The following is a 23,807-nucleotide window of genomic DNA, read 5'->3' as shown; positions in this document are numbered from 1 at the left end:
TTTTTCCCTTTACCCCCCTTTTTACCTTTTGAATTTTGTATAATGCACATGTTTTACCTATTTTATATTTTTTAATTAGACTAACTTGAAAAAAAAAAGCAATATAACAATTAAAAGCTATAAACACATACCCATTTCAGTGTGAAGCCACCACAGAGTTCTGAGCTGATTTGTAACTTGGCTTCTTCCAAAAGCTGAGGCTGGGGCTTGTTCTACTAGGATGCTGATTAGGGATGGTGGGCAGATTGGGAGTCAATTTTGAGAGATCTCAGAAGGAAAAAAAACACAAGACCTGTTGGAGCAATTAGGCAAAATTAAAATGAGATCTTTGGGGTGGGATTGAAAGACATGGTTAAGGAGTAGAACTAGGGGGGCCTGCAGCTGGGAAGGAAAAGAGGAGGCTGGTTACTCCCTGGAGGAAAAGCTAGGTCCTCGGTCCTCATTCAATGTCTTAACATTTCCTTGTGTGTCTCTACCCAGTCAATCTGGGCTATGTCCACAGGGGTTAGAACCATGACTGCTTCATTCTCTAATGCTTCTGGGGGACCCTATTCTGGACGAGTATATGGCTTGAAATACAATTGAGAGAAAAACCATTAAAAAATGTACCAAGCTCAAGGGGAGTGAACAGAGGAATGAAGGATGTAAGAACTTAAGAATCTCATGGGCCCCATACCATCACCAGGCCCCAGAGGAGGTGGCATCAGGAATGCAGGGTCCACACCAGGGAACAGCAACAGCAGCTGGGGAAACACTTTGAGAAGGGCAGACAGCCTACAAACAACAGGAGGCCTAACAACTCAATCTGAACCAGCCCCTGTGGTTCAAGAACCAGCGGGTCGAATGCTCTCAACAAGAGCAACACAACACCACAGCATTGGACTCCCCTGGCCCAAGACCCTTTCAAGGACCCTCTCTCACTCCCACAGCATCTGGGCGCCAAGCAGGGGCTCTGAAGACAGAAATGACTGCAGCACGAAATGTTACTGAATTTGTAGGAGAGTCTGACCCTGAAATGTCCTGAGATGTCCTGCACAAATGTCCTGAGATGTCCTGACAGAGGGTGCATCCGACGTCATTGTCTAAAGCTGTGGCTTGATGGGCTCTGCTGCTGTTTACTGTTTCGTAGTGTAAAGAGCACAGCATCTACTTTTCCAGTCCACTGTTGGTCGTCATATGGCTTGTTTCCACTTTGCAACCATCACAAATCAGGCTGCTTTCGTCATCGGGTTTGTGCACAAGTTGTCGTTACTTCCTAGGACTAGGGCTTGGAGTGGAATTGTGGCTCACGAATCCAGCTTTTTAGGCTCAGCTTTAGTGAATGCTGCCAAAGACTGTTCCAAAGGCTTTGGCTGGTTTACGCTCCCGCCAGAGAGCTCCCGCTGCTGAGCGCCCTCATCAACATTTGGAATTATGAGGCTTTGTTTCTGTTGATCTGGTGGCTCTGTGGCTTTCATTGTGGCTTTAATATTCTTTCCCCTGGTGATAGTGAGGTTGACCACTCCGCACGTGCTCACCAGGCATAAGGATTTCTCATGTAAATATCTGTTCACGTTTTGGGCCCATTTTTTTTTTTTTTTTTTTTTTTGCGGTATGCGGGCCTCTCACTGCTGTGGCCTTTCCCGTTGCGGAGCACAGGCTCCGGACACGCAGGCTCAGCGGCCTTGGCTCACGGGCCCAGCCGCTCCGCGGCATGTGGGATCTTCCCAGACTGGGGCACGAACCCGCGTCCCCTGCATCGGCAGGCAGACTCTCAACCACTGCGCCACCAGGGAAGCCCTTGGGCCCATTTTTATTTGAATTGAGTCTTATAACTCCTTTAACAATTACTGTGCTGCAAACATTTTTTTTCTCCATTCTGGGGCTAGTTTCTCCATGTGTGTCTTTTCATGAACTGAATGCCTCGGTTTCAACATTGTCTATTTCATTGCTTCTCAGACTATCTAATGGTGATGAACCAGTTTTGTTTTGTTTTCTGTCAGTGGCAAATAGGTATGCTCTAAAATAAAATAAGATTGATATAAATTTTAAAATGTTTTAGAAACATTAAAAGTACTAAAACAATTGTCCTTCTCTGTCACTTTGACTTTTAATACTCTGCTAGATTTTCTTCAACGAAGCACCTGTCCTGAGCCAGACACATTGAGACACTTGACAGACGCCTTAGAGTCTAAAATGGAGAGGGTAAATATATCACACTGTCCTGGAGTGCTGAAAACCGAGCATGACAGAAAAAAAAAAAATTGAGCTACCAGACATGAAAAAGAGGAACACTAGAAAACTAGTGTAATGACAAAATGTCCTCAGGCAGAAAAGTCTGCAAACAACCGGATTAAGAACAGAGTCTGTTCTTCCCTAGCATATTTCTTGCCACATGAGTGGTCTACCAGAATCAAAAACAGGGAACACAGTGATCTTACTTGTTTACATGCCATCACCCAGGAGGCTCTATGGGGTTATCATTTTGAGGAAGAAGTCTGCTAGTGTCCAAGTTTGGAAATGAAAGTAAATTAATTTTAGATAAGGCGAAATCTTCTATTCCACTTGTTCACAGAATTCTTCACTAAAGTTTTGGTTTCACATCATCCAACATCAATTAATTTGCCTAGATGGTATCTGGAATATTCTCTAAACTTTCAAGCTCTGTGGGAGTAAACTCAGGGTGGCCTATTTCAAACACATCCCTTTAAACATCATCGTACCCATTAACTTTTTGTTGAGATAATTTCTAAATGGGTCACCCTTCCGGGCCAACTTTTCCATGATCAGAGATAAAGAAAAAGACAGCCAGAGAGACAGAGATAGAAAAAGAGAGTGCACTCTGTCGGTTGTGTCTTCATGTACAAGAATCACTTGCTCATTTTTCTCCATCTCCTTTCCACCAGACTCTCATCTGGCAGATAAGCGGCATCAAATTATAATTGAAGGTGGTGAGTCTTTCCTGACTCACTTCAGTTTTCCACACTGGCCCACGTTCAGTTGCTGGGCAATAAAGGTATAGAGATGGGAAGAATTTCATAGTCCACTAGGATCATGCATGTTCAGATTGTGCATGAACGTTTGCATGAGTGTTTGAATGTGTCGGTGCTGAGTGTGTGTGTGTGTGTGTATTGCTCTGTGTATCAGTTGAGTATGTATGTGTATCAAGTGTATGTACTTGTATATATTGAGTATGTGTGTTGTGCTTGTATGTTGTGTGTGTTGAGGGTGTGTGTTGAGTGTCTATGTGCATTAAATATCTGGGTGTTGAGGGTATATGTGCATAGATTGTGTGTGTAAGTGTGTGTATGTGTGATTACGTGTGTGTGTCTGCAGGTGTGCCTGTGATAGGGATGTGCGTGGCAAGGACACCAGGAGGATAAAAACACACTCGCCTTAGGTCACATGTGTTGCATCAGGAATCCAAAGGGCTGCTTCCAGAGCCTGATTTCTTTTGTGTGATTTGCAGCTTGGCCCAAGTGAAACAACAGCAGAGACCAGCTACTATTTATTTGGAGGAGATGACTTTGGGTAGTCTGGAAAAGCAGAGGTTGGTCTCTGTCCCCAGCCCACACTGTGATCTCATGGTTGGTATCTTCTTAGTCATCTCTTTCTTCACTGAGACTCATAGCCCACTTTTCTTCCCTTTCAAGTGAAAAACTAAACCTTAATTATCCAGAGAGAATCACTGGATGGGACACAATTCACCAAGAGAGTGTGTGCAGGGTTAGTGTTGGAGGGAAGGTGATGACAACAGATTGACCATCAAGAAATCACCTCACGGGCTTGCTTGTCCCGTTACCTATGTGACAGGTATAATCTAGACCCTCAACTAGGGGGAAAGCTCTTCAAAACCTGGAATTTTCTCTTCATTTCCCTGCCCAACTCCCTTCCTACCTCTCCCACTTGGAACTATTAAGCTCTTAATTATAACAGTGATAAACACGGGGCACCTGCTCTGCACAAGGCCCAGTGCTGAAGCTTCACTCCAGTTGACACGTGATTGGACCTCTGCCTTCTCAGCTCCCAGCCTACCCTCTCTGTGCTCCAGCCATACCAGCCTTTTTTTCTGTTTCTTGAACCCATTAAGCTTGTCCCCATCTCAGGGCCTTTGCACTTGCAGTTCCCCACACCTAAAAGCCTTTGCCTCTAACTCTCAGCAGGGTCAACTCTGTCAGATGCTGCTGAAAGGCTAAGTAAGTTCAGAAGAGAGCAGTTATTACTGGACTGGGGCAATGCAGACAACACTGGTCATCTTGACAGGTGTGGCTCTCTGTGGCTTAGGGGTGGCTTACAGAAGCCCAGATTCAAGCATAGACTGAATAAGCAGAGACGGTAATTACAAAAACTTTGCCATGAAGGGAAGCAGAAAAATAAGGTGATGTCAGGAGAGAGATATGGGGTCAAGGAGGGTTTTTTGTTTGTTTGCTTGTTTCCTTTTTTTTTTTTTTTTTTTTTTGCGGTACGCGGGCCTCTCACCGTTGTGGCCTCTCCCGTTGTGGAGCACAGGCTCCGGACGTGCAGGCTCAGCGGCCATGGCTCACGGGCCCAGCCGCTCCGCGGCATGTGGGATCTTCCTGGACCGGGGCACGAACCCGTCTCCCCTGCATCGGCAGGCGGACTCTCAACCACTGCGCCACCAGGGAAGCCCTGCCTGTTTCCTTTTAAGTCAAGATAGAAGAGAGCATGTCTCTATACGGATGGACATGACACAGGTCTCTGGCACAGGGCCCAGATACAGGGGAGAGAGAGGATAATTTCTGGGAAGAGACGTTTTGGAGAGGAGCAAAGTGAAAACGGGTTCTGAAAGAAAAATTGTTGATTGCTGGGCAATATTGAGTTTGCTCAGTAAATTTAAGGCTCGCAAAATCCTATGAGGTAGATATTGTTATTCTTCTTATTTTATAGAGGAGGAATCTAAGGGCCAGAAGTGGAAAGTAACTTGCCCAAGACCACACTGCCGGCAAGCAGAGGAGTTGGGGTTTGAAGCAAAATTCCGACTCCTGATTAATTACAGGATCCAAGTGCAAGATTCTGAAGGATGAAAAGTCAGCTCCTTAAATCAGAGAAAAGCCTGAGAGTAGCAGAGATACACCTAAAACCCAAGGCTCACATTCAGGTGCTACAGAATGGAAGAGCTCCAATGATTTATAAATAGAAAAATGTTCTAGATTTTGTGTAGTTGCCCCAAAATGCATCTGTTAGCAATGTTCTGTTTCTCAACTGAGAGGTAAACACTCGGGTGTTTGTTCTGAACAACGTTTCTGATCTGTGTGTTTTTCTGAATGTGTGTTACACGTCACAACAAAAGGTTTAGGAATAAAACAGAACTGCCTTATTGATGGTACATGATATGTGACCATCTCTCCTGAAAATGTGGCCTCAGTTAGTTCCCAAACCTGACCTGTCATCAGAACCACCTGGGAGAACTTCTAAAATAAAGATTCCCACCCAACACCAGGGACTCAGAATTCCCTGGCCCAGGGCCCAGAGCTTACATCATCAGCAAGCTCCCCATACCTCTTAACGCTCAGCCAATTGGGAACCGCAGGCCTCAAGTACACCAGTTCAGTTAAAATCAATGTTTTCTGCAATGTTGTTTCCTGTGGTCTTTGGAGATGCTCAAAATATGTCTCATGCCAGACAGAAGGCTGGTTAATTCAACAATGTCATATGCTCCCTTTCCTGCCCTACACCCTGAACTTGACCCTATCCCTTATCTTCCTTCCGATCTTTCCATTGCTTTGTACCATGGAAATAAGAAAATATATGCAAATACAACGTGTTATAAGAAAAATCCTTTAGCTTAAACACCAAATGATCATAAAACTGATCACATCTCTTCCTTCCCTTTAGTATTCCTCTCTCTTGATACCTCCTGGGGAAAGACCTCATGCTACCCTGAGAAGAGAGCGCTTTATAGGGACATCAGAGCCATAGGAAGAGGCACTTATGCCTATGTAGGAATCAACCAGCCTCTTACCCGAAATGAACACAGCAGCGATTAGGTGGTACACCTGCGGGAAAGAGAAAGTTCTCCAGGCTCATCTCTAATCTACAGCCAGTTGAGAAACCATTGCATGATCGTGGCCACTGCTAGAAGGGAAGGAAGGGCAGAAGAGCTAAGATGGGAGTTGATGTCTTAACAGAAGGTGAGAGGCTGAGGTGGCAAAGAACCAGCCTGCGTTTGTGATCAAGAATCACAGAGGCCCTGGACTTCCCCAGTGGTCCAGTGGTTAGGACTCTGCTCTTTCACTGCAGGGGGCATGGGTTCCACCCCTGGTCAGGGGACTAAGATCCTATATGCTGTGTGGCACGACCGAAAAACGAAGAAAAAAAAGTATAATAGAAATATATTTTAAAAAAAACCACACAATCACAGAGGCCCTAAAGAAGCCTGCTCTGAAAGTATCATTTTCCTTCAATCTCTAACCTAGAAAGAACACAATCAAAATACAGTTCCAGTTGCTGTCCTTCCCTGGGGACGAAAAAAGAAGAAGAAGAAGAAAGAAACAGGAGTTTGGGACTTGCTTTGCAATTTGAATCTCAGGAATGCAAAAGAAACAGCAGTCACTGCCTCCTGAGCAAAGATGCTCTGTCGAAACTTGACTCATCCTTGACAATTTATCGTGTCCCCCTCCTTCCTCCTTCCTTGTGACACAGAGGAGTGAGGTGAGTAATGCTCTGCGCAGTGAGAGAAAAATAGATCCCCAAATGCCTTCCATTATGCTAAAGGCCTGTTGTCACCAGCTGTGGTGGCATGGGTGTGGTCACCATACATTACTCCCAGAACTTCTGACTCCCTCTCTCCAGGGCTATTTGTGGTTCTAAAGTTCAACAAGCAGGGACTAAAAACTGACAAGCACAGAGAAGTCTAAAGGCCTTGCTGGGGTCTTGTGAGAGCCACAGTGGCCGAGAGCCCTTGGGGGCAGGAGTCCCCAAGGCCACACAAAAGGAAAAGCGTCAGATCCACTTTCTGCTGCCTGACCCTGCCCTGCTCCTTCCCCACAGACATAAGAATGCCTCTTCTTCCCAGAGTAAAAACACCTAATATTTAATGAGTGCCTGTTATATGTCGGGCACTGAGCAAAGCATTTTCCATGGGTTATGTAAACGAATTTGCCTGTGTGCATATGCACACACACGTATACATACACACACATGTACACACACACACACGCTGAGGTGGGTACTAACAGTATCTTCTTTCACAGAAAGGAAAACTAAGGCTCAGGAAATTTCAGTAACTGGCCCAGGACTTCCCTGGTGGCACAGTGGTTAAGAATCCGCCTGCCAATGCAGGAGTCACGGGTTTGAGCCCTGGTCTGGGAAGATCCCACATGCCAAGGAGCAACTAAGTCCATGTGCCACAACTACTGAGCCCACATGCCACAACTACTGAAGCCTGTGCGCCTAGAGCCTGTGCTCCACAACAAGAGAAGTCACCACAATGAGAAGCCTATGCACCGCGACGAAGAGTAGCCCCCGCTCGTCGCAACTACAGAAAGCCCGCATGCAGCAACGAAGACCCAACACAGCCAAAACAAACAAACAAGCAAAAACTGGCCCAGAGTTACCTGGTTAATGCAGGACACAGACCAGGTAATCTTCAGAAAAAAGCTTTAAACAAACACAACAATATCATATTTTCTGCTTGGCTAGCTAAATGCAGTTATTGGAATAATGAACAAGAGGAGTATAGGAAAAAATGTTTGTTTCATTTAATTTGTTTCGTAGACTCTCCAGGTTTAATCCCAGAGATAGGAATACTGATTGACAACATTCCAGATGTCCTAGAAGCATTTTTTTTTAAACTAAACTTTTTCTAAAAGGAGGAAATAGAGATGTGGTCATTGCCAGAGCCAGTGGCTTGCTAATAATGCAGCAGTGGGTACAAATCACAAGTAAGTGTGTGAAGCTTCTTCCCCTAAAAAACTTAAAAAAAAAAAAATTAAAAGCCTCCATCTTCTCCTATGCAGCTTTTTTTTTTTTAAAGATTTTTTTTGATGTGGACCATTTTTAAAGTCTTTATTGAATTTGGTACAATATTGCTTCTGTTTTATGTTTTGATTTTCTGGCCGTGAGGCATGTGGGATCTTAGCTCCCTGACCAGGGATCGAACCTGCACCCCCTGCATTGGAAGGTGAAGTTTTAACTGCTGGACCGCCAGGGAAGTCCCATATGCAGTTTTAAATATATGGATTAGTTCCAATATATCAGAAACATATTTTCCCCTTCTGGATTTGACCACATTATCTTCCTACCCAGCTGGAATCATGCTAGGGAGAAAAATCAACGTTTGTCTCAATGGCATTTTCTTATTCAGCTAATTGATTTTTTAAAATAACAATAATGCTTGAACATCCGGCCGCCTAATTACTAAGGAGGAACGTAAAAAAGGCCCAGCTCCCTCTCTGCCAAGTTCAGCAAGGTTCCAGGCTGATTTCAGCAGCACAGGTGCCCTACTTCAAACAGAGGAAACCACATATGGAACCATGTTGGGTAGAAGGCACCTTGGAGGGCATCTGGCTCAATCCTCTTCATTTACAGGTGAGGGGACCTGAGTTCCAAAGAGGTTAAGTGGCTTGCCTAGTATCACACAGCTAGTCACCTCCAGGCTGGAGCTAAAGCCCAGTCATCCTGATTCCTTATCTATTTTTAAAAATTAACTTGAAGCATACATACAGAAAAGTGTACATATTATAACTGTACAGCTTGAATAATTATTGTTAAGTGAATACATCCATGCAGCTGATGCCGAAAACTTGGCCTTTGTGCACTGGTGCTGAATCGAATCTTGGAGACAAGAGTTTTGGATGAAGTAGAAAAGAATAGCTTTATTGCTTTGCCAGGCAAAGGGGGACACAGCGGGCTCCTGCCCTCGAAAACTGTGTGTCCCAACCCGGGAGGATTTGGTGAGGAGTTTTATAGCAATAGTTCAAGGGTGGGGTTGCTGATAAGGTTAGGGTGTGTGCAGGGCTTGCACTCTAATCTGGTCTCAGGTAATATTTTGATTAGTTTCTCTGGTTCCTTTAATCTGGTCTCTGGTGGTCTTCTGAAGAATGCTGACATATTCCATTTGTTCGGGTTTCATTCTATAAAGAGCTTAAAGATATGTGTATAACTTGAGGAGGAACCAGGACCCTGCCCCAAGGCTGCACTATTGTTTCTGGGCTGTTCCTCCCTTGTCTCTGCATCCCGTCCCTTCCCTGATTAGCAACTGTTGGAATCTTCCCTTTGGAACTCAGGGAAGGTCAGGGAGGCTGGGGTCTGTTCCCTACAAACAAGGAACGGGGGAATCAGAAAGGCTTCCAGGCCCAGGAGTCCCACAGGGTCATGCTCGGTTCCACAACCAGCACCCAGGTCAAGAAACAGACTATCTCTAGCACCCCAGAAACCCCCCTGATGCTCTCCCTCCATTCACTACAAACTCTCTCCTTCTCAAGGGTAACCACAATCCTGACTTCTTACACAATAGTTTACTTTGGCTTGGCCAATGTCCTTTCAATAAAGAACTGTTTTATGTGGATTTTAGCTATTCAGAGCTAAAAAACAAATCTGCTTTCTTGGAGTGCATTAAATGGTGTATTAAGAAGGCATATCCCGGGACTTCCCCAGCAGTCCAGTGGTTAAGACTCTGCGCTTCCACTGCAGGGGGCACGGGTTTGACCCCTGGTTAGGGAACTAAGATTCCACATGTGGGTTAGCCAAAAAAAGAGCATATCCCCAAAGGACACCCCCATACCCGTTAAGGAGTATGGGGTCTCCCTTGGGAGTGAGGGAAATGTTAGGGAACTAGATAGAGGTGATGGTTGCACAACATGGTGGTGTACTAAATGCTACTGAATTGTTCACTCTAAAATGGTTAACTTTATGTTACGTGAATTCTACCTCAATAAAAGAAAGTCATCACTTAAGCTATGTGCATTTCATTGTATGTAAACTAAAAATAAACTTTAAAAATATTTGACTCTTGGAAAAAAAAAGAAGACAGGCTATCCCTAACAAAGGCTTGTCAGTACATTCCACATGTCTAGAACTGGCCAGCAAGCCTTAAAGCACCACCTGGGTGTTTTCCTCTGGCTTTCTTCTCTTTGCTTTCACCCTTATCCCTCCACTGAAAGGTCCCTTAACAGGGTCATCTTGCCAAAGCCAACAGTCGGTGCTCTGTCCTCATTTTAGTCAACCTCTGGGCAGCATTCAACTTAGATGACATCTGTCTTGTTCTTGAAACATTTATCTAGGCTTCTGTAACATCGTGTTTGTCTGGTTTTCTTCTTACCTCACTGGCCTTTCTTCATTCTCCTTTGCTCCTTATCTCCTCCTCTGAATGGTGCAGAGCCCAGGGCTCTGTTTTTGACCATCTCTCTTCTCTTCTTTAGTTGGGTGAACTCATCTAGTCTATCTATATGTCTATGACTTGCACATAAACATCTCCAGACTAAACATCTCCCCTGAACTCCAGATATGGCTAGCCAACTGCTCACTTGGCATCTCTACTTGGATGTCTCACACAGCTGAGACAGAACTATGGATCCTTTCCTACCCCAAATCTCCCCAACGTGGCTTTCTCATTTTTGTACATGGCACCATAATCCACCTAGCTACTCAGGCTAAAACTTAGTCATCATATTGAATCATCTCCTTCCCTCATAACTCACTTCTAATCCATTCATACACCCTATTGGCTTTGCCTCCAAAATGTATCCTAAATACAATTACCTTTCTCCATTTCCATCTCTGCTGCTCCAACCCTAGTTCACAGCCCCTCCATCATCTTTTGCCTGGACCATTGCATTATCTCCTAATGGGTCTTTCTTACTTCCCTTTTGTCTTCCTTTAGTCCAAACTTCACCCGACGATAAGAATAATGTTTTTAAAAGGTAAGTCAGGTCCTGATAGCACTCCAGTGAATGCCCATTGCATCCAGAATAAAACCCAAACTCTCACAAGGTCAAGGGGTCTGTCCCAAACTAGTCCTTTTTTAGTCTCACTTCCCTCCACTTGTCCCATCACTCGGGACACTCCAGCCACCCTCACCTTCTTTCCATCCCCTGAACAGGTCAGTCTTGCTCCTGTCTGAGGGCCTTTATATTTGCTCTTCTTTCTGCTGGGAGCATTATTCCCCAATCTTTGAACAGCTGTCTCTTCTTAACATTATGACTTTAGCTCAAATGTCACCTTCTCCTCCAAGAGACCTTCCCTGGTTACCCTCACTAAAAATGGCCTCTGCTACTCACAATCCTATCTAATCTTCTTGACAGCTCTTATCTATACCTAAACTTTTCTTATTTATTGTTGACTTGTTTAATGGCTGTCTCCTCCTGCTAGAAGGCAAATTTCTTGAGGGCAAGGACTCTATTTTATTCAAGGCTGTATCCCTAGTGCTCAGAACAGTATTTGGCAATAGAAAGCACAACATAAGTTGACTGGCTGGATCTCATCAACTCATCTGAAAAGATGGGGAAGCAAAGTTATTTATCATAATATGGTCTCCATTATTTATCATTTCAATGATAAATAATAAGTCACAAGTAACAGAAACCCAATTCAGGATGTCTTAATTGTAACAGAAAAGGCTAGGTCTGTCTTCAGGCACAGCTGGTTCCAGAGACTCAAATTATATCATCCGAATAATTGTCTTTCAATCTCTCCCTCCCTCTTCCCCTCTTAGCTCTCTTTGCCTCTGGGTTGGTTCCATTTGCAGGCAAGTCCTCTCCATGAAGTGGCTCCTGCCAGCTCTGTGCTTACATTCTACATTGTACAGCTCAGGAGCCCCAGCAGAAAGAGAACTGCCTCTTCCCAGGAGTCCCAGCAAAAATCTCAGAATTGACTTTCATTGAACCAACTTGGGTCACGTGCCTTCCCTGAACCAATCACTGTGTCTAGAGGGATGGAATATGCTAATTAGTCAAACCAAGTCACTCACCCACTCCTAGATGGGAGAGTGTGATTGGGAATTGACATCACCTGAGAGCCAAGGAGGAGTGGTCTCCCAAAGGAAACTGCAATGCTATCACCAGGGGAAGAGATGCAAGCTGGGGGGGGGGGGGAAAGATGTCCATTACAATGGTCTTTTTGTTTCAGAGAACTGAAATTTTTGCCAGTTCCAGAAGAACCTACAATTTTAGAGCGTAAGGATGAAGAACTATCTGATCGCCACCATCTTACATGACAGCCTGGTGAGCTCATTCACCCACTGAACGTTTACACAGCACTGACCACAGCTTATCTCACAAGGTCTATGTGACACTTTCTATCCCGGCAGGGGTTATGCTTTGTCAGTCTCCTGTCTGTGAGCTGGTGCTGAGTTTAATTACTAAGACCTGACCTCAGAACCTTAGCGTCAATGTCCTTGACTCTTATTTCCCTGGTGTCAGGCTTCAGTGACACCTGCTCCCTGAAGCCCTCATCTCCATAGGTCTAGAGTGTTTACCTTTGCTTTGCATCATCATTAATCTTTCTGATTTTGCCCCTTAACTCATTTTGCCGGACTGCTCCTTCCTACGTGATCCCTCTGAATTTGTTTTCTGACCAGCTAGCTGAATCATTAGGCCTGTTGCTGTCCAAAGTCTGCTTTCACATCAGTCATTTCCCTCACCAGGTGGTTCCTTCCTTAATCTTCAGTGATGGCTGCCTTCACCCCCACCAGCGTTCACTACCCCAGAAAATGAATGAGGTCATCCTGTAACATACACAAAGAATACATCTAAGGTGGTCTTAAACGAGAGTCTATCCTATACCAAAATATCTCTAAGGAAGGCCAATCCCCAGTTTAAACTGGCACTGGACAATCTCTAAGGGGAAGACATCCTCCCTTTGCCTGCATTCACACAGAGGGAAGATTCAGAGATGAGCCAATCGCTACCTCTTGTGGTTACCTTTCACATACTCACAGATTGATACTCAGTAGGTCATTGGTTTCCCTTCTCCAAATTCCATTCATTTATTAAAATTACATTTTCCTAACCCTTTCAGATTGTTACTCCCCATTTGGTCCTCCGCAATTACCTGTCTTTTGCTCTGAGGCTGAGGTATAGTGATAAGAGCACTGTAGTTTTTCCTCTAAATCATAAACTTGGGAACAAAGTATTCTTCATGATGTCACTTGTCATTTCCTTTTTCTTTAACTTCAGAAAGTCACTCTGGGGCTTCCCTGGTGGCGCAGTGGTTAAGAACCCGCCTGCCAATTCAGGGGACACGGGTTCGAGCCCCGGTCCAGGAAGATCCCACATGCCGCAGAGCAACTAAGCCCATGTGCCACAACTACTGAGCCTGCGCTCTGGAGTCTGTGAGCCACAACTACTGAGCCTGCGCACCTAGAGCCCGTGCTCCACAACAAGAGAAGCCACCACAATGAGAAGCCCGTGCACCGCAATAAAGAATAGCCCCCGCTCGCTGCAACTAGAGAAAGCCTGCACACAGCAAGAAAGACCCAATGCAACCAAAAATAAATAATTAATTAATTAAAAAAGAAAAGAAAGTCACTCTTGTGGTCAGGTGAATTCCTGAGCAGTGACCCTTTGGCACAAGTGTTCCTCTTCTAACTAAGATGGTTGAACCCATCTCCTTACAAAGCGGAAACATACAGCTTGTTTCTGTAGAGAAGCTGCTAACCTGACCCACAAATGCAGTTTTATTCCCCCCAGAATACAAAATGATCCATGATGACAGGGACTTTGTTTAGTTACTATATCTCCAGTATTTGGCATAGATAGGCACTCGTATGTGCTTATTCATTCATTCATTCAACAAATGCTTATTGAGCATTTACTAAAGAGGGCATTGCTCCAGGTGATACTTGGGATCGAAGGAATGAAAACAAGTATACCTGGGAGGCTATTTCAGCTACAAGTAACAGAACCATTTTAAACGATTAGGTATCTATTGTTTCACGTAAGTGGAAGGACAAATTTCGATCAACTCAGGTTTGTTGTCCCACCATTAAGGATCCAGGATTTTTCACAGTTTCATCCTAAACTTTTTTCTCCCCTCTGGAAAAGAGAGAGGGGAGGGAGAGAGAAAGACCATAGGGTGGCTGCCAGTAACAACTAAGGTAATAGCGGAAGAAAGAGTAAAGAGGAAGACCCTTCCCAAAGTCTTCAGCATTCCTCTTGCTTCTCAATGGCCAGAATTGGGTCACACACCCGTTCCTGAACCATGGACTTAGCCTCAGACCGTTCAACCCCTCACCACACAGTGAGGATGGGGTGGGCTTCCTCTGAAGTAAGGGGACTGTGTTGAGGAGGGGTGGCCCTCTGAACATACAGAGGTTCTGTTAGAAAGGAAGGGAGTCGGGTCTAAGGGCTAAAGGTGGGGCTAGGGAGCAGCCATAGCATTCACTTCAACTCATAATTTGTAATGAAAGTCTATAGTTTTTTTTTTAAAGAGTGCCTGTCCACATATTAGCTCATGTAATCCTTACAATGATGGCAAAGTGGTAGTTCTCATTCCAGGGGTAAATCAGAATCACCTAAGTAGTGAGTCTGATTCAGAAACTCTGTTGTGAGACCCAGACATTTGTAAGTCCTAAAAGCTGCACAGGTGATTCTGATGCCCAGTCAACATTGCACACCAGTGCTGTAAGTAAAGCACCAGCACCCCATAGGTGTGAGAATAAGAATTCAGGACAATCTCTACCCTGGAAATCAACTAAATGCCAACTAAGACATTCTGACATATGTGCCAGAGGAGTCTAGGGGAGGAAAATCTCCCTCGAAGCCCATAAATTGGGGAAGGTTACTGGGAGAGAGTGGGACCTCCAAAGATGAATAAGACTTGAATAGAGAACACGGGGAGCAATGTAGCCAGAAGGGCACAGCATGAGCTGGGGTGGAACAAGATGGAACACTTGTCAAATTCATGTGTCATGTTTGTCAGAGGACAGGCTGATCTCTGGTTTGTTACCATATTAGTACATGACAAAGGGAAGTTTTCACATTTTTAGAGTTTTCTCATCTTGAACCAGTGATTGAAGAAACTGAGGTTTGTTTCCAGAACTGGGTGAATCAGTGCTATCTGATATTCCTGATACTTTGCTGAAACTATTCACCAAGCTTCCTCTTTGAGCACAAAGGGGATTTTAAGAGGCAACGATTGGGGCTTTCATATATTTGTGTTTGAAAAATCAGAATAATTGGGTGGAAAAACCCTATGAGATCACCTTTCTGCTCTACCCAACCTGTTGTGAGGTGGGGGGGGGGGGGCGCGTGGATACACAATGATCTTCTTAGAGAAGGAGACATTTCAATTCCTTCTCAAAGCAAACTAAGATAAACCCAATAAAATCCAGCCAGGCTGCAGAAGTGATTAGGAGGAAGATGAGAAACAACCTGAAGAATATGGAGAAAGTTTGTAAGTGGACTGGTAATTGGATTACATTTAAAGATTCAGCTAGTGACATATTCAGAGTAGAGTTTCTTTTATTTGTTAACTCCAGGCAAGAGGCTTGGCAGTTTACTGATAGCACAGAAGGTGAGTCATGCTGCACTGGCTCACTCGGCCGGGCTTGGACAAATATCACCCACTCACTTTGAGGAACGCACCTCATGCATAGAAGTATGTGGACATATATTGATTTTTTAAAAAACGCTATCATTACTCACTGGTTGTAACAACTTATTTTCCTTCTTTTTTATACCTTTGTTGTTACGACTTCTGTTGCATCTAACTTGCATTTTAGTGAACTCTAAAGGGGTCTCCTGCATGCTAAAGGAGTTTCTCAGAAATAGGGAGTTGGCAACAGACTTGCCATATGTGTCTTGGGCTGGATGCTCTTGAGGAATATTCCTCTCCCAGGTTTCAAGAGCCTTTCCTATGTTATTATTCAATGGGTTCAGGGTGAGAACTCTGGGTAGGAGAGGTATTTACAGAATGTATTAATGTGGTAATTAGCTTCGGCAATGAAATAAACAGAATACGTGTATACTTTTCAAGTAGGTGTCATACTATAAACTTTACCAGAGAATGGTTACTGTCTGGGAGCTCCTAGAAAGAGAACACCAGGCCACAGAAGAGAGGACTGGCATAAGCCAGTGAGGGCAGAGGTAAGAGCTGGCTCACCTGGTTCCAGCCCTGCACCCAACCACGTTGGAAGATAGAAGATGGAGCAGAAGCAAGAGCAGGAATGTGAGGGAGGGCAGGTCAGGTAGGGGTGACACAGTAGGGGAGGTATCCCTACAGAGTTAAAGATGACTCACCCCTGTTCAGCTGGGCGAGCCAAATCTTTCTGCAGGTTCTATCTTTCCTAGTTTGAGCTGGTCTAAGTTCAGAGAGAACCATTTCCCTAGTGTCAATGCCATAGTCTTTTCTTCGTGGTGGATCTGAAATCAAAAATGCTGATGAGCCGAAAGTGATTACAAGCAAAAGATAATATTTTGGAGAAATTTGGACCTTGTTTTGGCAAATGAATTGCTTAAACCCATTCTAGATAGACATAAGGGGGCCTACGAAATCTAGGTTAGAAGCAAAGACCCAAGGAATATAAATGATGGGCATGAATACTATTCCACAAAAAGTGATTTAAAAAGTAAATAAGGGTAGTCAATCATGTATAACTGGGGAGAGTACAAAACAAGCTTCACTGAAAAAGACCATTCTCTTAGTTTAATTCAGCTGGTCTACCCATGTGCTAGCAATCATACAAAGAGGTGATCACCTAAGGAGGTGAAACACTTAGCCCAAGTTATCCTCTTGGTGGGAAAATAAGCCCCAATATGCCTCAGTACCCTCAGGTCTCCTTACCTAAGCATGTGTACAAAGTTTCTCTCCTTGGGCTGGTAAGAATTGGGGCTTAAAATAATGATTCTGGCAGCTGAAAGAAGAAAGAGCAGGATGACAATGTAGTAGCCTTCCAAGCTCTAAATGATAAGGGATTGAACTAAGACAGCAGCTGTGAGGGGGAAAAAGATTTGGTATAATAAATGGAGTTGGTGTCCCACTGAGGAAGAGAAGAAAGGAAAAGATGAGCCCAGAGGGACTCCAGGCTTCCCTCAGGAGAATGTGGCAGGTGACATCATTTCTTGAAAAAGGAAATATAAGAAATGAAGCAACACTGGAGAAAAGAAGATAAATTCCATTTTAGACATGTGGGTGATCAGTGGCTAATCTGGCTAATGGTCAATTGATACCTAAAAATATTTTCTCAGTTAAAAATGTATTGGCTCTGAGTAGAGGGACTACAACTGTTCTGTGCATTATTTTATTCCAGGGCCTAGCACACAGTAGGTGCTCTGTATTTTTTTTTTTTTATGAAGAAGAAAGGAGCATATAATTGCATGCATCAGTGGTGCGCCATGGTCAGTTAAAAATTAGTATGCGCTCCAGTGCAGTGTTTTTTTTTTGTTTTTTTGTTTTTTCATTTTAACATCTTTATTGGAGTATAATTGCTTTACAATGGTATGTTAGTTTCAGCTTCACAACAAAATGAATCAGTTATATATATACATCTGTTCCCATATCTCTTCCCACTTGCGTCTCCCTCCCTCCCACCCTCCCTATCCCACCCCTCCAGGCGGTCACAAAGCACCGAGCTGATCTCCCTGTGCTATGCGGCTGCTTCCCACTAGCTATCTACCTTACGTTTGGTAGTGTATATATGTCCATGCCTCTCTCTCGCTTTGTCACCGTTTACCCTTCCCCCTCCCCATAGCCTCAAGTCCATTCTCTAGTAAGTCTGTGTCTTTATTCCTGTTTCACCCCTAGGTTTTTCAGGACATTTTTTTTTCTTAAATTCCACATATATGTGTTAGCATACGGTATTTGTCTTTCTCTTTCTGACTTACTTCACTCTGTATGACAGACTCTAGGTCTATCCACCTCATTACAAATAGCTCAATTTCGTTTCTTTTTATGGCTGAGTAATATTCCATTGTATATATGTGCCACATCTTCTTTATCCATTCATCCGATGATGGACACTTAGGTTGTTTCCATCTGCGGGCTATTGTAAATAGAGCTGCAATGAACATTTTGGTACATGACTCTTTTTGAATTATGGTTTTCTCAGGGTATATGCCCAGTAGTGGGATTGCTGGGCCATATGGTAGTTCTATTTGTAGTTTTTTAAGGAACCTCCATACTGTTCTCCACAGTGGCTGTATCAATTTACATTCCCACCAACAGTGTAAGAGGGTTCCCTTTTCTCCACACCCTCTCCAGCATTTATTGTTTCTAGATTTTTTGATAATGGCCATTCTGACTGGTGTGAGATGATATCTCATTGTAGTTTTGATTTGCATTTCTCTAATGATTAGTGATGTTGAGCATTCTTTCATGTGTTTGTTGGCACTCTGTATATCTTCTTTGGAGAAATGTCTGTTTAGGTCTTCTGCCCATTTTTGGATTGGGTTGTTTGTTTTTTTGTTATTAAGCTGCATGAGCTGCTTATAAATTTTGGAGATTAATCCTTTGTCAGTTGCTTCATTTGCAAATATTTTCTCCCATTCTGAGGGTTGTCTTTTGGTCTTCTTTATGGTTTCCTTTGCTGCGCAAAAGCTTTTAAGTTTCATTAGGTCCCATTTGTTTACTTTTGTTTTTATTTCCATTTCTCTAGGAGGTGGGTCAAAAAGGACCTTGCTGTGATTTATGTCATAGAGTGTCCTGCCTATGTTTTCCTCTAAGAGTTTGATAGTTTCTGGCCTTATATTTAGGTCTTTAATCCATTTTGAGCTTATTTTTGTGTATGGCGTTAGGGAGTGATCTAATCTCATACTTTTACATGTAGCTGTCCAGTGTTCCCGGTGCTCTGTATTTTTAAGAATCTTTTGCTCTTAGCAGTTTGAGTATTATGTATGGTTTGTTTGTTTGTTTGTTTTTGCGGTACGCGGGCCTCTCACTGTTGTGGCCTCTCCCGTTGCAGAGCACAGGCTCCAGACACACAGGCTCAGCAGCCATGGCTCACGGGCCTAGCCGCTCCACGGCATGTGGGATCCTCCCGGACCGGGGCATGAACCTGTGTCCTCTGCATCGGCAGGTGGACTCTCAACCACTGCGCCACCAGGGAAGCCCTGTTTTTTAAATTTACTTACTCTGCTTGGCATTTACTAAGCTACCTGAATCTGTAATTTCAAGTCTTTCATCAAATTTGGAAAAATTTTAACCGCTATTTTCTAAAAATTTTTTTCTGAATTATTTTCTCTCTCATCTTCTTTGGGGGGTGACAATTACAACCATGTTAGAACTTTTGATATTGACACAGAGGTCATTGAGGCTCTATTAAATTTTTTCAACATTTTTTTCTCTCTTCAGTTTTTGATCACTTCTCTTGATCTATTTTCAAGTTCACTGACTCTTTCTTCTAACATTTCCAGTCACCTGTTAATCTTATTGAGTGAGTTTTTATTTCAGATATTGTATTTTTCACATCCAGAATTTTTGGTTCCTTTTTATAGTTTCTGTTCCTCTGCTGAGGTTTCCTGTCTATTCATTCATTATGAGTATATCTTTGTTTATGTCCTTGAACAGTTAAAATAGCTATTTTAAAATAATTGTCTCCTAATCCCAACTTCTGCATCATTGATTGTCTTTTCTCTTGAACATGGTTCCACTTTTATGTTTCTTTGATTGTCTCTAATTTTAGATTGTGCTTGCACAATGTGAATGATACATTGTAGAGACTATGGTTTCTGTTATGTTCCTCTCACATAACATAACAGATGGCACAGACATAGAAAACAAACTTATGGTTACCAAAGGGTAAAGGGGGTGGGGGAGGGATAAATTAGGAGTTTGGGATTAGCAGATACAAACTACTATATATAAAATAGATAAACAACAAGTTCCTACTGTATTGCACAGGGAATTATATTCAATATCCTATAGTAAACCATGATGGAAAATAATATATTTATATTTATAACTGAATCACTTTGTTGTACACCAGAAACTAACACAACATTGTAAATCAAATATATTTCAATAAAAAATTTTTTAAGTCCCTCTCCCACAAAAAAAAGAGTTAACTTGGTCAGACTATGTTTTTCTCCTCTGTGGTGGGCAAGGGTTGAAATTTCTATTCAGTTCTTTCATCATTAGCTGGGTTGATTGAAGTCTGCCTCACATGAGTATTACTCAGAGATCAGCCAGAGGTTTGGGAAAACTTAATGCACAGAATTTGGAGGTTCTCTTCTGTTGTTTTCTCCTTTCTAGGATACCTCCATGACCACTAACATTTTCCAGTTGCTGTGATAGCTTCAAACTCTGTCTTCTAATTCCTCAAACCGGTTCACCAAAACTGTGGGTTTCTGTCCACATTCTAAAAGCCTCAGCATGGAGTTGACTGGAGCTTGCCCTTAGGCAGAAGAAATCATTTTTAAAAACAAACAGAAAACTCATCTAGTGCCATGTCCTCCTTCTAAGCATCAACTCTTCTCTAGTTTCTAGTTTGGTTACTCTTTAATGTCTTTCGATAATCCCCCCCCCCCCGCCAGAGTTTATAATTATTATTTGCAAAAGGGTTAATCCAATATAAACTACCTGCCGTTAACAGACCTGGAATTCCAGGTGCCCAATAAATATTTGTTAAACAAATTCAAGCACCCACTTTGTATTTCCATGCTGATCTCTAACAGACACCATACACTTAACCTAGCCCCAATTAAACTAAACCCTTTATTTCCTCTCCCTCTCTCTCTCTCTCTCTCTCTCACACACACACACACACACACTCTCACCTCCAGCAAACCTGCTCCTCTCCAAGTCTACTTTATTTATTTCATATACATATGAGACACATACATATCATATACACATAATATGTACGATATGACTAAAATGACTGTCATCCACAAAGTCACCAAGACTCTTCTACTTCTCAAAACCAGAGAGCCACTCTGCAGTTCTCACCTCACCTGATCTTCACAATATTTGACACCTTTTTTATGGAAACTCTTCATGTGACTTCTGTGACATTATTCTTTCTTGGATTTCCTTCCTTTGGCTGCTGGGACTTTGGTCTATTATACAGACTCTTGTTCTACCACCCAGCCTGTGAATGCTAGTGTTCCTTCCTCATCCATGTTTTCTTCTCACTCTCTTCTATTCAAGTAGCTTCAACGTTCACTTAACAAATATTTGTTGAACACCTATTCCATGCCAGGTTCTTTTCTCAGTGCTAGGTCCTTGCCCTAGCACTGCTCTTTTCTCAGACAAGGCCTTGCCCTCATGCAGCTTACATTCTAGTGAGGGGAGATATCTATCTCTGTATCGTCTATATATCTATCTATTCAACTGCTTTTGTGGCATTTCCACTTGAATGTATAATAGACCTTTCAAACTCAACATGTCCCAAACTGGAACACTCCCACCTCAGAGTCTTTGCATTTGCTGTTCCCTCTGCATGGAATGATCTACCAGATGTCCGCATGGCTCATAATTCTTACTCCCTTCAAATATCTGCCCCAAAGTCAATTTTTCAGTGAGACTTTCCTGACTACTTGCTGTAAAATGAATACAACCTATGCCCTCCTTTTGCACTACCCATCCCCTTACTCTCCTTTATTTTTCTCCATGGAACTTATCACCATGTAAATACTACAGATCTAACTTTTCAACTGTTGATGTCAGTCTCCCCTCAGTAGATAAAGCCAACTTGCTCTCCAACGTGGATAAAACAATACCCATCAATTGTGCGTGAGTGGTTTTTTTTAATTCAAAATTTTAAATTTTCTCCCATTTGATAAGTTTTTGTTGATATATCTCTGATTATTCATAAGTTTGAGTATTCTTCATATGTTTATTGGCTATTTGGTATCATTTTGTAAATTGTTTGTTCATATCTTCTCTTCTTCCTCCTTCCCCATTCTTTTCACTTTTCTGTTGGGTTATTTATCTGTTTTCTTAATGATGTGAAGGATTTTTAAAAAATATTCTGGTTACTTCTTTTTGCAGATACCTTCTTGTGGTCTGTTGCTTGTTTTTAACTTCGTAATGATGCTTTTGGTTGTATGCATGATTTGAATTTTAATATAATCCTATTTTTTCGATCTTTTCAAGGATGAATTAACACAAATTATTTTTAGGTGTATGTGTTGGAGGAAGAAGTTATCAAAGGAAATTCTTGCCAAATGACCTTTCTTTCCTCTGTAAGGTAAAAGAAGTCAACTCTCATAGATAGCTGTAGAGTCCCTGAGCTTCCTCCTTTAGCCAACATATATTAATTGAGTCCTACAACAAATGCCTAGATCTGGGAGTTGGCCAGGGTGGGGGCAGGGAGGCAGGAGATGAGATGGGATTTCATACATTGAACCCTGCCTTACTAGAGCTTACCATCAGAGGACTAATTTGGTTAGATGGTGTAGCCTTGATATACCTCAGTAGAAACTCAGAGGAAGGAGAGATGGGGTAATATCGAGTAATTGTCTATGGACTGGATTAATCAGAGAAGATCATATGTCAGTTTTCTTGACCTCCTATAAACTAAGAATCACAGAATTTCAGGGCTCAGATAAGGAAATGGAGGCTGGCCAAAGTTAAGGTCTTCCTGCTGAAGGTCTCACAGCTAGTAAGAGGCAGAATCCACACTAGAACTACAGATCCTAAGTCCAGTGTGCTGTTTTACCTGTCAGTCAAGCAAGTTGTCATGTCTTCCTTTGGTCATAAAATAGAGATCTGAGAGCAATGTAAAAGAAAAATGGAGTAAGACAAGACAGAGCATCAGTTACAACCAAAAAAAGCCCACCACCATTTAACCCGGGCTCACAAACTGTTAGAAGCAGCTATTTTATTCACATCAACTTGTTTGTCTTATAAGGATACAAGAAATATGTTATCATTTTTTTTTTTTTAGATGGGACAGAAAAAAGGAAAGTGACTTAACTCAGGGCACTTTACAAGTCACAGCAAAAATGAGAGTAAACAAACATGGGCTCTGTTCAATACTTTTCAAGTTCAAATACTTTTGAACTTTCAAGTTCAAAGTTCAATACTTTTCTCTTCATAAACCGTAAGACGAATGGCCACATATATCTATAGATTGTAGTCACCTTCTTGTCTCAGTTACATGAGTTTTGTTCTTCCACTGTCAGGTTAATTGGTTCTATTCACTCTGCCTGTGGAGAAAGTATCAAATTAGGCACCTAATCAGTAACACTGAAAAAAAAATAAACCAGAGATACATTGATTGCTCATAATCAAGCAATTACAGTCCTGTTTTTCCTATCTGTGTACTTACCAGCAAACAGGAATGTAAAAATCACTTTCAACTGCCTGAAAAGAGACATGTCATTAATTAGGATTAATCAGAAATTCTCTCCACCAAGAAAATGCTTCAAAACATTAACTCCTTATATGTTACTGTAGTAATAACCTTATGTGGCAACTGATATCATATGTCCATGTGTCAGAGAAATATTATAATGCTAATTACAAGAAATCTTTAGGATATTCTCCAAAGTCAAATATAATGTTCACTGCTGTCAAAAGTTTGCTTTTGATAGCAAACTCCATGTGTCTCAAGGAGACCGAATTCTACTAGTGCCAGGCACACCTAGCCAAATATTGACGATGCAAAGAAGAACAGGATGTAATCACTGCGTCTTAGATATGATGTCTAGAGTAGCTCCATTCTAAACCCCAATAGCCCAGGGTGTTCGTTACTAGATATAAAACACTAAAGGAGCAGAAATGGGAAACAAGGAGTTCTGTGAAAGCTGGTGAGCCGTCACCAAAGTCTCATCAGAACTGGGTCATTAAAGATATTCTTCCAAGCAGGAAAGTGGGGAAAGGCATGTGACGTAGAACAGACACTAGGGGCAAAGCAGTAATGCATGAAAGAACAGGGTAGGTTCATACGTGGAGAGTATGGTCAGTATTCAGGCTGACAAACAGGT

At 42.6% G+C, this 23,807-nt stretch overlaps 1 long non-coding RNA gene across 1 annotated transcript; it reads right to left on the bottom strand.

Moving 5' to 3' along the window:
• Nucleotides 1-232: 232 nt before the first annotated feature.
• Nucleotides 233-22,844, bottom strand: LOC125960980 (uncharacterized). Its single transcript, XR_007471242.1, has 4 exons — nt 22,538-22,844; nt 16,723-16,792; nt 16,179-16,301; nt 233-292 (listed from the first exon to the last, which is right to left on the bottom strand). It is a non-coding gene; the product is annotated as an uncharacterized LOC125960980 (long non-coding RNA).
• Nucleotides 22,845-23,807: the final 963 nt, after the last annotated feature.

This window comes from Orcinus orca, chromosome 14, assembly GCF_937001465.1.
Source record: "Orcinus orca chromosome 14, mOrcOrc1.1, whole genome shotgun sequence".
Taxonomy (NCBI): domain Eukaryota; kingdom Metazoa; phylum Chordata; class Mammalia; order Artiodactyla; family Delphinidae; genus Orcinus; species Orcinus orca.
The sequence above is the reverse complement of the archived record's forward strand: the minus strand, read 5'-3'. Positions and strand labels throughout refer to the sequence as shown.